Source organism: Equus quagga, chromosome 17, assembly GCF_021613505.1.
Source record: "Equus quagga isolate Etosha38 chromosome 17, UCLA_HA_Equagga_1.0, whole genome shotgun sequence".
Taxonomy (NCBI): domain Eukaryota; kingdom Metazoa; phylum Chordata; class Mammalia; order Perissodactyla; family Equidae; genus Equus; species Equus quagga.
Genome location: NC_060283.1, coordinates 16,837,856 through 16,844,002, shown reverse-complemented (window position 1 = coordinate 16,844,002; position 6,147 = coordinate 16,837,856). Strand labels below are relative to the sequence as shown.

General features: G+C 33.2%; 1 pseudogene; it reads left to right on the top strand.

Moving 5' to 3' along the window:
- Positions 1–1,167: 1,167 nt before the first annotated feature.
- On the top strand, positions 1,168–2,093 carry LOC124229323 (olfactory receptor 4A47-like; annotated as a pseudogene).
- The last annotated feature ends 4,054 nt before the right edge of the window (positions 2,094–6,147 follow it).

The window sequence follows — 6,147 nt, the reverse complement described above, 5'->3', positions numbered from 1 at the left end:
GGGACAATGAATTAAATATTCTGAGCTTCACTTTCTTCAACTTTAAAACGGAGATTACAGATCTAGTTACAGTAAATATTAAATGTGGTACATTAAATTGTGAGTGTATGATTGGAATCCACTGTAAGAGTTTTGAGCAGTGGAATGATATAATGACAATAAAATGTATAAGGGTTTGTTTCAGCTCCTTCAGGGGAAGAAATTCTTGGAGGGCAGAATGAATGAGGAGAACCTTGGCAGGATGCTATTGCAGTTAGCCAGGAAGGAAAGGGGGTTGGGAAATGACCAAATTCATGATATACTAGAAAATAGACTCTAGGTTTGTTAAGGTAGCAATAAGCAATTTGAGAGTAATAAAGGAGTGAATGACACTGTGAGATTCATTGTCTGAACAATAACATGAAGGTGGTACCATTTAATGAAATGAGAAACGCATAAGTTTATTGTGGAAAACTAAAAATTTTGTGTTTTAAATACTAAATGTGACAGACAATTGGAGATGTCCAAAATTGGAGATGTTGCATATACATGTTTGAAAATTAGGGGAGAGATAGGGCCTGGAGACACAAAATTGAAGAGCAATTATTGGTCGCTGAGAAGTTGAATATCCATCTAAAGACCCTAACAAAGATGTCTCAGTGAGATCTGAGACAATCCAGGACAGTGCATTTCCATTTCATAGTTTGATGTACTGAATTTGAATATGTAAATTACCTTAAAAGAATCTCAAGTATTACAGGTTTGTGACTTTACAAGTGGTGCGCCTTTTTGTAGAATTCGCTTCCTGTCTTCTTTTGTTCTTTCACTTTTCCTTTAAAATTCAGCTAAAGCATTGCTTCCTCTGGGAAGCCTTCTCTGATTCCAGTTTGATTGATATATCTCTACATTGTGACCCTTAGACTTGTGTGAATACATTTGTAAAGGCACTTATTACATTGCTCTGGAATTTAATGATCCCTCATAATGCATCATATCACTGATGATAGGCAACTTTGTCTTAATCAACTTGATAATCACAATGTGACACATTTGACACAAATATTCTTACACATTCTATTAATTGAATGAATAAATAAAGGATTAAACTTATAATGCATTTAAAAGTTTTCCCCTTAATTTTTAGGTAAACTGCTTGTAAAAACTGAAGTCAGCACCTATAAAGACTAGATGGAACCAAAGAACAATGTGACTTACTTTGTCCTCTTGGGCCTCACACAGAATCCAAAGGAACAGAAAGTCCTTTTTGTTATGTTTTTGCTCTTTTACATTTTGACCATGGTTGGCAACATGCTCATTGTTGTGACTGTGACTGTCAGTAAGACCCTGGACTCCCCAATGTACTTTTTGCTTGCTAGTCTATCATTTCTGGATGTCCTTTATTCCTCTTCCATTTCCCCCAGATTGATTTCAGACTTGTTCTTTGGAGAAAATACCATTTCCTTCCAATCTTGTATGACCCAGGTCTTTACAGCACATTTGTTTAGTGGATCAGAAGTCTTTCTTCTGTTGGTGATGGCCTATGACCGCTATGTTGCCATCTGTAAGCTCCTGCATTATTTGGTTATCATGAGGCGATGGGTGTGTGTTGTACTGCTAGTGGTGTCTTGTATTGGAGGTTTTCTGCACTCAGTAATTCAACTTTCCACTATTTATGGGCTCCCATTCTGTGGCCCCAATGTCATTGACCACTTTGTGACATGTACCCCTTATTGAAACTTGTCTATACTGACACCTATGTCATTGGTCTCTTAGTGGTGGCCAATGGAGGACTTATCTGCACTATTGTGTTTCTGCTGTTGCTCATCTCTTACAGTGTTATCTTGTACTCTCTAAAAAACCTTAGTCAGGAAGGGAGGCGAAAAGCCCTCCAGACCTGTGGTTCCCACATCACTGTGGTTGTCTTCTTCTTTGCTCCCTGTATTTTCATAAATGCAAGACCTGCAGCAAAATTCTCCATTGACAAATCATTGAGTATATTTTATACAATTATAACTCCAATGCTGAACCCATTAATTTACACTCTGAGAAATTCAGAGATGACTAATACTATGAAGAAGCTCTGGAGAAAAAAAGTGGTATCAACTACTAAGTAAGTGCATCATCTATCATGAAGAAAGTAATTTAGCCTTAGTGCCATCACCTTTGAGTGTAAAAGTTTTCATAAATCTTAAAACTGAATTTCATTTTCTCCAAATTATTTATGATAACTATAATTAAAGAATGAACTATGTTTGTGCTATTAATAGCAATTTCTCTACTAGAATGTAAGTTCTGTATCATCTTGTTTATTACTGAACCCAAAACGATGAAACATGTGCAGTAGGGAGTCAACAAATATGTAATGAAGTAGTCAATTAAATTTTTACAGACATACACTCATTTTTAATCAATTTTTAAATGTATTTTTATTACTTTATTACTTTCTTTTTCATTCTTAGCTTTAGTTTTAGTCAGATTCTTTTTTATCTTCACTCTTTTTACTGTACTAGTTAAAATATTTAATGATTTATGGAGTGTTTCCTTTATTCAACTTTATTAGCATTACATATGAAATTTTAGTGTACTATTTTACTTTTTTAAATAAACATTGAAGGTATAATAGACAATAATAAATATTAAAAATAGAGCCCATACAAAGTGGTAATAGTGTAGAATAAACCTCCTACGTATCCGTCACCAGAGTTTCCCAGCTCTTCCAGATGCAGTCACTGTTCTCTGTTTATAAGTTTGTTAAAGTAATAGTCTTTGCTAATATAAGCGTATTTCTTCATATGTGTTTGTGTTAATGGCTCTGTGTTTAAACTTTGGAACGTACTACTCAACCTCCTGAATATCTTTACATACCAGTCTATATGGATCAAACTCATTTTCAAGTTTCTCATATTCCTTACTACTCCTTTGTAAAGATACCCTAAAATTAATGCATGCACTCCTTGTCATGTTTCTCCCAATATTTTTCTTTGACAAATAATTCTGCAATGAAGTCTTTATGGAATTGTGTAAGTAAAAGTTCCTAGAAGAGGAATTGTTCAACGAATTGGTATATGTATTTAAAATGTTGATGTTCACAGTTATTGCCAAAATGCCATCCATGAGCTTCTACCAAACTGTACTACTGCCTGCCAGCTGGAAAATGCGTGTTTAACCACATTCTCAACAATCAGTGCTTGATAAACATTTATGGCACTTGAAAATCTGATTAATTAAAGCTATTATGTTTCATTTATATATTTTAATTGAAATCTAATAAATATAATTGAATTTGTGCATCTATTCACATGTTTAAAATGATATGTATTGGTTTTTTGTGAATTGCCTATTAGTGAATTTTACCTGTTTTATTTGATTGCTGATCTTTTCCACACTGATTTTGTGTGTGTGTGAGGGTAAGATTGGCTCTGAGCTAACATCTGTGGCCAGTCTGCCTCTTTTTGTTTGAGGATAATTGTCCCTGAGCTAACATCTCTGCCAATCTGCCTCTATTTTGTAGGTGGGATGCCACCACAACATAGCTTGGTGAATGGTTTGTAGGTCTGCACTCGGGATCCAAACCTGGGAATCCCAGGCCACCAAAGCAGAGTGTGTGAACCTAACGCCACCAGCCCTGCTCCTTTTCCTTACTGATTTTTATGATTTAATTATATGCTAATGAAATTACTCCTTTTAACATTGTATGTTTAATTATTATTTTTCCAGCTTCTGATTTGTGATGTTTTTATACTGTGCAGAATAGTTTTGACCATTTAGAAATATTTTTATGTTTACATAATCAGAACTCTTGATGTATTCTTTGGTCTTTATGTCTTTTAGAAAGACTTTCCCTATTTCAGTGTTACCAAAATATTCTTCCAAATTTTTTTCAAAATTTAATTATTTTAGTCTTTTTGTAGTTTTATATTTTGTGTTTAAATTTTTGATCCATCTACACTTTATTTTGATGTAAAGAGCTAATTAAGGATTACATTTTAATTACTTTGCTAAATGGTCATTTTTATGGATGCATAATTATTTTTACCCACTAAATTGATATCTCAACTTTGAATTCTAAAATACAGCATATATTTTGATCCAATTCAGGGCTCCAATATCTTCCATTGATTTCTTTATCCCTGTGCTGTTTAACACAAGATGTAATTGCATTTGATTTTTAGTACACTTTGATATCTAAGTTTAACATTCCTTCATTATTATTCCTTATCAGAACTATGTCTATTCTTTCATATTAGTTTTAAATTAAATTTCAATAAGATAGTCTAGTAAAACTAAGTTTAGTTAGTATTTTCAATAAGATTTGATTTAGAAAGTGTGTGTTTTTAGAGAACTGAGAATTCTTATTCTCAAACTGAGTCGGTCTTTTCACTTAAGTCTTTTTTTCTATGTTCGTATAGGTCTAGTGTGCTACTTTGAAATTTAGACTTTTTGAACTTGTTTTTTATGTTATTATAAATAGGATCTTAGCTTCTATTATATTTTCTGAGTATCTGTTGTTTCAATATAGGAAATCTGATTTTCTTTTTAATTTTTCACTAAGATAAAATATTCGCAGTTCATCATTTATCCTTTTTTAGTCTAAGTTCTGCAAGTTTACCGTTTGTATAACTACCATCAGAATCAACATACAGAATATTTTATCACCAAATATATTTCCCCATACACCTTTGTAGTCATCTTCCTCCCCCACCTCCAGATCGTGGCAAACATTGATTCATTTCTATCCCTATCATTTTGTGTTTTCCAGAGTGTCATATATATTGCATGATACAGGATGTCATCATTTTGTTCTCCCAGCTTTATTGATGTATAGCTGACAAACTAAAATTGTATATATTTAAGATGTACAATGTGATGATTTGATATATATATACATTGTGAAATGATTACCACAATCAAGCTAATTAACACATCCATCAACTCAAATTATTATCATTTTTTGTAAGAGCACTTAAAATCTACTCTCCTAGCAAATTTCAAGTATACAATACAGCATTATTAACCATAGCCACCATGCTGATATTAGACCCCAGAACTTATTTATCTTACAACTAGAAGTTTGCACCCTTTAAACAATATTTCCCATTTTCCCCACTGCCCAGGCCTTGGCAATCAACATTCTATTCTGTGGTTCTATGAGTTTTACGTTTTTAGAGTCCACATATAAGTGACACCATACAATATGTGTCATTCTATATCCGGTTTATTTTGTGTAATGTCTTCCAGGTTCATCTATGTCCCAAAAGGCAGAATTTACTTCATTTTTATGGCTGAATAATATTTCAACCATATGAACTCTTAGATTATTTTCATATCTTTGCTGTTGTGAATAATGTTTCAGTGAACAAAGGAGTGCAGATATCTCTGTGAGATACTGACATGATTTCCTTTGGATATTTACCCAGAAGTGGGATTGCTAAGTCATGTAGTAGTTCTATTTTTCATTATTTTGGTACTGTTTTTCATAATGGTTGCACCAATTTACATTCCCACCAACAGTGTACAAGAGTTCTAACTTTTCCACATCCTTGCCAACATGTCTCTTTTATAAGGTTATTAATTTCATTTATGAAGCCTCAGCCCTCATGATCTAATCACCTCCCACAGGTTTCACCTCCTAATAATATCTATGGACATTAGGATTTCAACGTATGAATTTCAGGGGATACAAACATTCAAACCATAGTAAGGGTTCAATTTCATTCTTTTGCATGTGTATACCCAGTTTTCCCAACACAATAAAGAGACTTTCCTTTCCCCATAGTTTATTCTTTTCAAAGATCAGTTGACTGTATATGCGTGAGATTATTTCTGAACCTTCTATTCTGTTCCATTGGTCAACGTGTCTGTTCTTATGCTGGTGTCATACTGTCTTGACTACTATCGTTTTGCAATATATTTTAAAATCAGAAAGTGTGATGTCTCCAGATTTGTTCTTTCTCAAGATTGCTTTGGCTATTGGGAGTCTTTTGTGGTTCCATGAATTTTATGATTTCTTTCCTATTATTGTGAAAAATGTCATGGGACTTTTCATAGGGATTGTATTGAATCTTCAGATTGCTTTTGATAGTATGGATATTTTAGCAATATATTTTCTTTCAATCCATGAACATGGGATATCTTTCATTTATTTCTTTCTTCAAATCTTTCATCGAT